The sequence below is a fragment of the Silene latifolia genome, chromosome 4 (genome assembly GCF_048544455.1).
Source record: "Silene latifolia isolate original U9 population chromosome 4, ASM4854445v1, whole genome shotgun sequence".
Classification (NCBI taxonomy): domain Eukaryota; kingdom Viridiplantae; phylum Streptophyta; class Magnoliopsida; order Caryophyllales; family Caryophyllaceae; genus Silene; species Silene latifolia.
In genome coordinates this window covers 64,451,394-64,463,706 of record NC_133529.1, presented here as the reverse complement: position 1 = coordinate 64,463,706, position 12,313 = coordinate 64,451,394, and the positions used below count along the sequence as shown (strand labels likewise).

Genomic DNA, 12,313 nt, shown 5'->3' with positions numbered 1-12,313 from the left:
CAACTTTAGTTATGTTATGTAAATTAGTTTGTTAGCATTTGCAGGTTTTGGCACTCTTCATTTGGAAGTGATTGTGAATGGTTTAGAAAAGTTTTTAAAATTACAGGTTTTGTCTAGTTGAACCAATTACAAACATATCCTGTCAGTTTTTCTGTAGAATTTACGTGTTTATTTAACGCTAAAAATGAGGGTGTCACAAATAAGATGATATAATATTGTTGTAGTGAGAAGTAGAGAGAAGGTTTTGCAAGTAATGGAATCAATGAAAAATTAAGCAACAAAATTGCTCTATAAAGGCCACATAAAACCGGTACTTGGATGGCCTTAGTGGGCAATTTTTCATCTTATTTTAATTAACATGCAAACTAGGCATGTCATACTAGGGTGTAGGTTAATTATCATCTCACAAGCATGCTAATATGTAATGATTACATTGCAAGTGGATGTAGAATGCAAAAACAAAATGTTGTCACATCAACATCTTATTTTCGGCCAACTTCACATAAAATGGACCATATTTATTTTGTAATGTTTGTCACACAAACATAAGAATCATTTAATTATTTATATTACATAAATAAATATTAGTTTGACCATATAACAATTATATAATATAAACTAATAATTAATATGCACTTAACTCTTAAGTGATAATAATGTCATTATATTAAAATATAATGTGTCCTATAATGTCGATTTTAATTAATTTACAACCCTTGTAAATTATAATCAACGAATAACCTCTACCTCTAAAATTACAATACCTCGATTAATTTAATGAATTAACGCTTAATTATTAAATTAAATTTTATTTAATCATATTACAATAAGATATAAAACTTTATTAGTCAATCATCGCATAATTAAATAATAAACTTGCGTTGACTCGGGTTCTAAACTCGACCTCAACGAAACTCACACAACTAAATATACATATATAAATAACAGGGATTGATCAGCCCGTATCAAATACTTTGATCAGAATTATTTGGGTTCCATCCTATAGGTGTGACCTCAAGGGATCAACTGATCACCACCGTCAAACGACAGTAATGTCAAACTCTAGTTAGCCAATCATTACTGATTATTGTTAATCAGTTGACTATATATATTGAATCATCCCTTACGTATTCTTATATGAGATTTATTAATGTGATCGCACTATTGTTGAGGACACTTACTCCAACAGTTTCGCCCTCTGTGGAACCCGCCACATGAGGGGATGTGCTTATTAATGATCGAACAGGGTTATCGCTCGTTGATGAGCGGGGGCTTAGGTGGGCAAGGCTGCGGTCCCCCACTACCAGGGCTACACACTTTAGTGTGTAGTCAGTTACGAGATTTGATTGGAAGTTGGAGGTGGATTGTGGAACAGCTGTTTATCTTTATCGTACTTGTCTTATTTTGATTATGCAGTGAACGGACCCCGTTGTTATTTTGTAAAATCTGTGGTGATCCATTCGGGGATGGTGAGCAGATTATGAGAGGTGATGATGGTCTTTAGCTTTGGGGATGAGATGGGGAGTCATCACTTCCAGTCTAGCTTTCGCTGTCATGAGAGTTACTGTTTTAGCTTTAGTTGTTTGAGTACTAGTGAACATTTGTTTTGGATTTGGTTTTGGAACCTGTAATCGTTATTTCTTTATACTGTAATAAACGTTTTGGAATGATTACTTTTGATATACTAGCCTCGAGAAACCGAGATGGTAACAGTCTCTCATGCTAGGGTGGTCCTGGTAAGGCACCTTGGTATGTGGGGGGTGTTACAAAGTGGTATCAAATCGACGATTCTGGAGCCAAAAATCAATGAACCTAATGAACATAGGGAGTCTAAATAAAATGAACCCGGGTAGAGTTGTTTGGAGCTACTACAAAGACTTGGGAGACGTCCCGAAGTCGTATTGAGACCCTTACAATTTTTAGCCGGTCAACATGGGGTGTCTTGGGAGTTGTTATGTGCTTGGAGTAATGTGTGTTGTACTTATAGCGGTGATTTTTCTGAAATTGTTGGATGAAATGAAAAAGTAATGTGTGTTGTACTTGTGCGTTTAAGTATATGTTGTATGAAGTATATTTTTGGGTTGAATGGAAGTGATTGGAGTATATGTAATGTGATGTGAGGTATGTCTATATGATCATGATGATGTTAATGTTTGGTTTGTTGGTAGTAGCATGTGATTAAAGTCATCCGTCTATATATATATATATATATATATATATATATATATATATATATATATATATATATATATATATATATGAATGTTGTGTTTAATTTACATATGGGTATGATAAAAGTTCACCTATGTACTGTTTTTTAGAAGTATTGAGTTGTTATTGCTGCCTTATTCATGTTCAAGTTGTTTTGTTAAGAAAAAAATTGATTTGTGTTAAAACCAATTATGGAAGGGCTGTCTTAAAACTGTCATAAGTCGAGTTCTAGAAATTATATTGCTATAATTCCAATTGGAGGTGATAGCTTGTCCTCTTACGATTCTAACGATAGGTCACACGCCCAAAATGACCAAATAACGAGTGAGATATGACTGTTTTACGAAAACTGGACGTTGCTGAGAACTGTGCCGGTACTCGACCTAGTAGGCCCTACTCGGCCGAGTATCCTTCATACTCGACCGAGTAACCCATATTCATACGAGTAATCTTTCTGTGATAATTTTGTTCAGCTTCAGGAGTCGTGAACACGGCCGAGTAGTCTCATTACTCGACCGAGTGTCCTGTACTCGGCCGAGTACGTCATGTACTTGCCCGAGTACCTCTTTGGGCGGTTATTTTGAGTCGGCGGCTACATTCTTACATATGTTTTGAGCCGTAGGTTATGTGCACAAGTATGTTTTAGGTCTTAAAGCATTTTTTTTTATATATGTGACGATCTTGATCCGTAAGTTACCAGATGCTATGATGTGGAGAATGCCGGCTTATGAGGGATATGTGTTGGGTAGGGAGGACATGAGTTATATGTGGTTGTGAGGGATAGTGGAAAAGGAAAGGGAAGATTGATGAGCTTATCGAGGCATGAAGCATGTTTTGTGAGATGTGGTGAGTGATATAGTCGTGTGTTGAGTAATATAAAAGTAAGTGTATATGGGCAAGGGTGATGATACGTGCATATTCTATACACTTTATCTGCGGTTTTGGCACGTATTTCCATGCTTAATTGGTGGCTTAAGGCTGCTATTTCTCCCGAAACGGTTTACTTTGCATTTTCTATGATTTATTGTAGGAATGCGTGGAAGTAAGCTAAATCAAGCCAAGTCTGTCCTCCTCCGGAGCGAGTTTGAGGAAGCTAAGAGGAAGGAGAGCTCATTCACCCACCTTGAGATGCGTGCAAGGAGTGAAGACTCATTTTGGAAGCATCAAAGAGCCATCGCACAAGATAATTGGTCGATCGACTAAGCCTTTCTGTCGATCGACCACCGGAGTTTAACCAGAGCCACTGCTTCGATGTTCGGTCGATCGATCGTGCGGACTCCGATCGACCTTTTTTTGTGTTTAATTTTCCGTGTTAGACTTTTAAAAGCCCAACTTGTAATTAACTTTCAGTATCTTTTATCAGTTGAACGCAGCAACTTTTAGGTTATGTAATTTTTATTTCTGGAAAAACTTAGTTTGGAGATCTAGCTTGAGACGGAACCCTTGATTCGAATGCTTGGTGCTGGATATTCAATTAGTAAGCCTTTAATGCAATTATTCTTCTATATATTCTTCCTTGTTAATTTAATTCTTGTTCTCTTTAATTAATTTCAGTAATTGATTTCTCTCTTTTGTTCTAGTTGGATTTCATTATGTTGAATTCGTTCTTTAATGTAAATTTCATAATTAGTGTAGTATTAATTATGCGTAGGTAATTCCTTTGATTGGGAATGAGGTGAGCCATGGTATTGAAATAGGATAGTTGTGTAGCATGAGTTCTTCCGTATTGGTCTTGTTATCTTTTGATGGATTTCTTTACTAGGTCGAAAGATTGGTAATTTGATTTGTCGCTAGATTTGGAATTTCTCTTGAGTGAAAACTTTGATAAATTCTTGGGAATTATTAGACCGCGAGGTTATTTGAGTGTTGATCGAAAGATTAGCTTATCTTCTCTGAGACCGTATTAAAAGATCTCCGCTGCTTGACTGACCTGTTATGTGCCATGGTGAACCGAAGTTCCCGATCCCTTTCTTTTATCTTGTTAAGAATATTCATTTTTGCGATTAGCCTGTTAGCCAACCAACTTCAAAACCCCCATTTAAATGTTACTTTTATAGACTGAAAATTTGCAAACAAAATCAACCTTGTCTCTCTGTGGTTCGACCCTTACTATCACTAGCTATAGTTTTAGTTTGGAATTATAAATTTAATTTTGGTACTAAACGACGGTATCAAATTTTGGCGCCGTTGCTTGGAGACGGTGTAATTCTGTTTGCTTTATTTTAGTTTATTTTCCTTGTCTCAGGGAACTTTTGTTCCTTGAGGCCGTTGCTTATCTTTGCTTCTAGTTTTGCTTTTGCACAGTTAGAAGCCAGGTTGTTTGAGAGGAAGACTTGAGTACTCTCATTTTGGAAGTTATGGCTACGATATATGATAACTTTCAGCCAAAGGAGCACCACCTTCCAAAAGGGCAACAGTTACCTACTCCTTCTATCGGTAAATTCGAGTTTCGTTCCTCTTATATTGATTTAGTGGAACGGAATCAGTTCGCGGGTCTGCCCGATGAAGACCCCTTGAAACATATGGAAATTTTCACGGACTATTGCTGTTCAATACCTATACCGGAGGGGGTAACTCAAGATGAAGTAAAGGGGTTTATGTTCTTATACTCCTTGAAGGATTCGGCGCGAGATTGGTATCGCTACCTCGATAGAGTAGCAGCTGGAGTCACTGATTGGACATCTTTAGCACTAGCTTTTTACAAGAAGTACTTCCCGCCTTCGAAGACTGATGCCTTGAAGAGTAAAATCACGAGCTTTCAGCAAGGAGCCGACGAAGATTTTTGTGAAGCATGGGGACGTTTCAAACGTTTGGTCCGAGCTGTCCCTCATCATGGTTTCCAGCAATGGTATCTTTGCAATCTCTTTTACAATGCTTTATATGATGATTACAAAGTCATTTTGGATGCAGCTGCTAATGGTAGGTTCCAAAATAATACCGGTCAAAGTAAAGGTTGGAACACCATTGAGGAGATGGCAGTCCATAAAGCTGAATTTGGAAGTTCACGTGGTAAGTCACGAAAGCAAGGTGAAGACATGACTGCTGTTGTGTCACTTATAACTTCCATTTCTACCCGTCTCGAGAAACTCGAGACTTCTGAAGCTTCCAAAGGGAAAGTCGAAGTTCCTATTCAAAATTCAGACGAGATCGAGAAGTTAAGAGAGATGGTCCAACTCCTTTTGGTTCAAGTGGCGAATATGGAAGCAGCCGGGATTGAGTCCTCACGGAATTTTGTTAAACAATTGGAAAATATGGAGGCTAAGCAAGCCGCTAATTCTTCAATTAAATGTGAACGGCCGGTTGAGACGATCAATGCCATAAATCTCAGAAGTGGCCTTTCCTATGAAAGTCCCGACAAGCCAAAGGAAGACTCAGGAAATGGTGAAGAAGCTCGTTTGAATTCTGATGCAACAACGAGTCTGAATGCCAGTAATTCCAGTCGATCGACCAACATTCCCTGTCGATCGACTGAATTGTCAGACAAAATAGTTTCTGGTCAGAAACTATTCACTCCTAGCACATCCAGTCGATCGACCAACATATTCATCGATCGATCAAATACCCGATGGCGTTAATTCGTCGAATCTGTTCACTCCCACTCACTTGGTCGATCGACCACCCATACCACGATCGATCGATCGGATCTCCAGAGCAGGATGCAAATCCGTCAACTAGTTTGCATGATCCATCACTCATTGATGATTTGACGGGGGTTTTAAACCTACGAAAGCCGAAGGTCACTGATCCTACGGCCAGTGTTGCAGTCCCATATCCGGAGCGTTTGAAAGCTACCAAGCTGGAGCGTAAGTTTGGTAAGTTTCTGGAGATGGTCCAGAACCTCGAGGTAACGGTTCCTTTCACTGATTTAATTACCCAGGTACCCTCTTACGCTAAATTTATGAAAGACATTTTGAATCGTAAGAGAAATTTTCGTGATGATGGTAATGTTGCATTTGTGGAGGAATGTAATGTTCTTTCACAAGTTAATGTGCCACCTAAATTAAAGGACCCGGGTAGTTTTTCAATTCCTTGCACTATAGGTAACCACGTAATCGGAAAGGCCCTTTGTGACTTAGGGGCCAGCGTTAGTGTCATGCCGTATTCTGTTTGCGAAAGGTTAAACATTGGTAGACTTAAGGTGACCGATATTACCGTTCAAATGGCAAATAGATCGACTCAGAGACCTATAGGTGTTCTAGAGGATGTACCCGTTCGAGTGGGTAAGTTTTTTATTCCTGTAGATTTCGTTGTTTTGGACATTGCAGAGGATAGTCAGATACCTATTATTTTAGGTAGACCGTTCTTACATACAGCTGGGGCTGTGATAGATGTCAAACGCGGAACCATCACCTTAGAGGTAGGGGATGACACTATTGAGTTCAGTCTTGCTCACAAAGCAACTGAACCTGCTGATGAGGATACGTGTTATTCTACTGATGTTGTTGACAGGATTGTTACTTGTAATTGGAGGGAATCCTTAGCAAAGGATCCCTTAGCTGATCTAACCCATTTAGATGAGTGTGCAGGTAATACAGTGAAGAATGCGGGGGAGCCAGATGCTTTGGTTGCCTCAATGGAGAGCTACGAGCTCAATGAGGAAGAAGATGAGATGCTTCTGAGCCTGGCCAACGATAACTTGGTGAACACTTGTTACACCATTGAAGCTGATTCTGTCTATGCTGTAGAGGTAAAGGTGCCAGAGCGTAAGCCACTTCCTCCTAATCTTAAGTATGTTTTTCTAGATGATACGGAGCAGTACCCAGCTATTGTTAGCTCTAAGCTTAATGATGACCAGCTGTCTGCTTTGATGTGTGTACTTAAGAAAAACAGGAAGGCTTTGGGTTACTCTTTGGATGACATTAAGGGCATCAGCCCTGATGTTTGTATGCACAGGATAGAGTTGGAAGAAGGCCACAAGCCTTATAGACAGGGTCAACGCAAGTTGAACCCAAAGATGCAGGAAGTTGTTATGGCCGAGGTGATGAAACTACTTGATGCAGGTATTATTTATACAGTTGGCAACTCCAAGTGGGTTAGCCCAGTTCAGGTAGTCCCGAAGAAAGGAGGGACTACCGTGGTTAAAAACGATAAAAATGAATTAATACCAACTCGAGTAGTGACAGGGTGGCGGATGTGCATTGATTATAGACAGTTAAATGCCGCCACCAAGAAAGACCACTTTCCCCTCCCTTTTGTTGACCAAATGACTGAAAGACTTGCTTCTAACAAATTTTTCTCGTTTTCTAGACGGATATTCGTGGTTCTTTCGATCCCTATTCATCCGACGATCGTAGTAAGACTACTTTTACCTGTCCACGGGTGTTTTTGCGTATCGTAGAATGCCTTTCGGATTGTGTAATGCCCCCGCTACCTTTCGTAGAGGTGCATGATGGGGATTTTTTCTGATTATATAGAGAATATTATGGAGGTATTCATGGATGATTTCTCGCTTTATGGCAAAGACTTTGATCGTTGTTTAGCTAACCTGGATAAAGTCATGCAGCGTTGTATAGATGTTAATCTTGTTTTAAACTGGGAAAAGTGTCAGTTTATGGTCAATGAGGGAGTTGTGTTAGGGCATCTGATTTCTGATAAAGGTATACATGTTGACAAGGCAAAGGTGCAGGTGATCGAGCAATTACCTCCTCCCGTGAATGTTAAAGGAGTGAGGAGTTTCCTAGGTCACGCTGGTTTCTACCGGCGTTTCATTAAGGATTTTTCAAAAATTGCTAAACCACTTACACAATTGCTTCTTAAGGATGCTGTCTTTGAATTTACTGATGAGTGTCATGTCGCTTTTAACAGGTTAAAGGAGGCCCTAATTTCTGCGCCAATCATTCAGCCGCCTGATTGGGACCTCCCATTTGAGATCATGTGTGATGCCAGCGATTATGCGATCGGTGCAGTTCTGGGACAGCGAAAGAATAAAGCTTTGAATGCCATATACTATGCGAGCCGAACTCTGGATGAGGCTCAAGTCAACTACTTTACCACTGAGAAAGAGTTTCTAGCTGTTGTTTTTGCTTTAGACAAATTTCGGTCTTATTTGTTGGGTTCTAAAGTTATTGTTTACACTGACCATGCAGCGTTGAAGACTCTCTTTATTAAGAAAGATGCGAAGCCGAGGCTTTTGAGGTGGATACTTCTTTTGCAGGAGTTTGATTTGGAGATCAAAGATAAGAAAGGAGCGGAGAATGTGGTAGCTGACCACTTATCTCGTCTGCAGCTGACAGAAAGGGAGGATTCTTTGCCTATTAATGATTCCTTTCCTGATGAGAGCCTCGTTAGCTATTACTACTTCAGGTCTTATCCACCTCCGTGGTTTGCTTGATTTTGCTAACTTTGTTTGTGACAGGTAGGATACCACCCGAGCTTTCATGGCGGCGAAGAAGAAGCGGTTTGCCTATGATGCTAGACAATATTTTTGGGATGATCCTTATGTTTTCAAGGAATGCGCAGACGGTCTCATCCGGAGATGCGTACCTCAGTGGGAGGTGAAGGATATCCTAGAGGCTTGCCACTCTTCTCGCTTATGGTGGTCATCACGGTCCGTCCAGACCGTGGCTAAGGTACTCCAACTGGTTTCTATTGGCCAACTTTGCATGCGAGATTGTCGCAGCTTTGTTCTTTGAATGCGATGCTTGTCAAAGATCGGGGAATATTTCCAAGAGACATGAGATGCCACAGGTGGGCATTCTTGAGGTCGAGATTTTCGATGTCTGGGGCATTGATTATCAAGGACCTTTTCCGAGCAGTCAAGGTAATAAATATATCCTCGTAGCTCTAGATTATGTATCCAAATGGGTGGAAGCTATTGCTACTCCCCATTGCGATGCAAAGGCCGTGATTAAATTGTTCAAAAAGATTGTTTTCCCTCGTTTTGGTGTCCCTCGGGTTGTCATTAGCGATGGGGGAATGCATTTTAAAGAGAAACAACTTACTGCTTTATTGACCAAATTCGGTGTCCAACATCGTAGAGGTTTGGGGTATCATCCCCAAACTAGTGGTCAGGTTGAGGTTTCTAACAGAGAATTGAAAGAAGTCTTAGCTAAAGTTGTTTCTAAATCACGGAAAGACTGGAGTCTCAAATTAGCTGATGTCTTATGGGCTTATAGAACTGCGTTTAAAACGCCAATCGGGATGTCACCGTACCGATTGATTTATGGTAAGACATGTCATTTACCTGTTGAGTTAGAGCGTAAGTCTTGGTGGGCTATTTGTGATTTGAATTTGGATCCTAACCTCTCTCGTGAGAAACGCATGACACAGCTGAATGAGCTAGAGGAATTCAGGCTGCTGGCCTATGACAATGCAAGGATCTACAAGGAGAAATCAAAGCGCTGGCACGACAAGAGAATCATAAAGCGCGAGTTCAATATTGGCGACAAGGTACTTCTTTTTAACGCTCGTATCCGTTTATTTCCTGGTAAGCTGAAATCCAGGTGGACCGGTCCCTATACGGTCACAGCTGTCACAAAGTTCGGATCTGTTGAATTGGAGACCTCAGCTGGAGAAAGGTTCAAGGTAAATGGCCAATATGTGAAGCACTACCATGGATCAGATGCATATGTTGGGAAGGTCGAGGTTTTGTCTTTCACCCGCTATCGATGATGGAAAGTGAGGTAACAAGGTCGTGCGGGACCTCTTAAACCGCTAATCGGGAGGCAACCCAGGTTGTATTTATTTTGTAACTTAGGATTTCAATTTTGCTATTTCATTCAATTTGCAATTTAATTTTTCTTGTTTTGTTTCCTTAATTTTCATGAATTTGCAATTTCTTGGTTTGGGGAAATTGTACGCCTTTGATACTTTCTGCAGGAATTTATTTTATGCAAAGTGCGTAAGTGGTTTACTAGAATTTTGCGAGAAAACGACAAGAAGTTTTGATGGCAAAATGAATTTTGACGAATTTAATTCCAATTGCCAGCTCAAACAGTCGATCGACAAGGATGTTCAGTCGATCGACTGAAGCAAGGAGTACAGAGGCTACTGTGCATAGAGTAGTGGTCGATCGACTGGGTCACATAGTCGATCGACCACCAAGGAAATTCCAGAAGGTACGTTACTGAAGGATCAGTCGATCGATCAAGTGAACTGGTCGATCGACCAGTCCGCGGGTTCAGAGGAAGTTAATAAGGGAAGTTTACATCATTCTTTTCTCATTCATTCACTTTCCTAATTTCTAAAAAAACGAAAGAAACCCTAAGTACCTTTCCATTGCTGCGATTTTCATCTCAAATCCGCCTCATTCTCTGCCATTCTTGCTTTAATCTTCAAAGAAATCATCAAGGTATGCTTCTAAACTCATTTCTATGCTATTCGTTCGAGTTTTGCTGAAGATCAATGTTAATTTTTCGAGCACTGACCCATTGAGTCGAAAAATTCGAATTGGGGAAAACGATTTTAGTATGTGATTCCTAGTCTTTTATGTACTTTAATTGCTTATTCTAGGCTTTTCCCTATGATTTTCGACTCTAATTAGCAATTGGAAGATGGTTATTTCTGCTTTCCCCAAATTTCGAAACCCTAAATCGCGCGGATCATCTGATTTTGATGCGGGTTCCTGGAATTTGTAAATTGAATTGGTTGTTGTTGCTAATTTGACTGTTTTGCAGGTAATCACAATGACAAAGGGAAAAGCGCCAATGCAAGAGGGACAATCAGTCAACGGCCTGCTAAGCGCCCGCGCGGACCACCTCGATGATAGAAACCACAACGGATAGTTTACTCCGACTATCCGCAGTTATCTTTGAAAAACCTATTCGCCGCGCTAAATTTTCCTTCTTTGTTTCGTCTCAGAAAGGTCACACTACCCGGTTTCTCCATAAAGACACTTTGGAGAAACTAGGTCATTATGAGTCGGTCGTGTCCCCGCTAAATGGGACGGGTATGATAGGTCCGTGGACATGTCCGAGTTCACATATTATGCGATGACCCTTGAATTCTTTTCCTCTTACGCTTTTGATTCCGAAGCCTTTGAGGCTGATAAGACCAAACCCTGCATTTCTTTTCGACTTTTTAATGTTAATTATTCTCTGACTCTAGCTGATTTTGCGAGTTTTCTGGGTCTTTGTTCCGAGGGCCGCATCTCGGACCCCTCCGACACTCACCGGCCATGTGGTCCTGCATTGGTGACATTTACGGGTCGAGGAGAACGGGCACTTCCGTTCACTTGCCCCCTCTTCGTTATTTTCTACGGCTGATGGGTAATACCGTTTTTGGCCGTAAAGAGTCGAATAATGTTAACAATATTGAGCTTTCAATTTTGGCGGGTTATCTGAACGTTGAGCGTCGGAGAGCCCGCATCTATAACATTGCTTACTTGACCGCTTCGCATTTTCAGACTGTAAGTGCGGGCGCCTTGACCACCATTGCCTGTGGCGGTTTGGTGACACGTATCGCCAACCGTCTTGTTTTACTTTTCCCTCGACAGGAGGATCCCATTGACCCAGAGCTGCGTTTTATGGACCTCCCTTACGCGAGGAGCGTCCATTGGGTCGACGACGGATGCGGTGGAAGATTGACTCTTTCATCTGTGACCGCATCCCTGTCACCGGCTACCCTCCTGTCTTGCCCCTCACCACTGTCGAGGGGACTGCTAGGCCGCCCTTGCCTAGTTACAGGCTTCCTTTGGTGGCGGCCACTCCTTCAGCTAGCACTTCGAGGAGGGCTCATGCCTCCTCTTCACAGGCACCCCCTACCTCCACTGCCCCTACTGCTGGTGCAGCTACTTTTCGGGCACCTACTCCTTTAGTTGTCCCTCAGGTCATGGACCCGAGGGCAATGTCACGTGTTTTGGGTGATTTGTGCAGGAGCTTCAACGAGCACAGATTGGACACGGCCATCGCCCTGTTCCCGGTCTACGACGAGCTAGCTCGAGGGGGGTCGCTCCGAAGGGTGACCGGCTCACCCTTCTTACTTTGTTCCCCCGAGGGTGGCTACCCTCGGTCGCTAGAGACCCCCTCCTACCACCACCACTCCGGTCCCTCCACTTCCAGAGACCTACTCCCTCCGTTTCCGGAGAGCTACTCCGCCGCCGAGGAGGAGGAGAGTGAGTCGGGGTCTGACGAGGACGGAGACCCTTCTTACGAGGGTGGAGATT

At 41.6% G+C, this 12,313-nt stretch overlaps 1 non-coding gene across 1 annotated transcript; it reads right to left on the bottom strand.

Moving 5' to 3' along the window:
- Window positions 1-4,941: 4,941 nt before the first annotated feature.
- LOC141654060 (small nucleolar RNA R71) lies at window positions 4,942-5,050 on the bottom strand. The gene has a single exon (XR_012547639.1). It is a non-coding gene; the product is annotated as a small nucleolar RNA R71 (small nucleolar RNA).
- Between the last annotated feature and the right edge of the window lie 7,263 nt (window positions 5,051-12,313).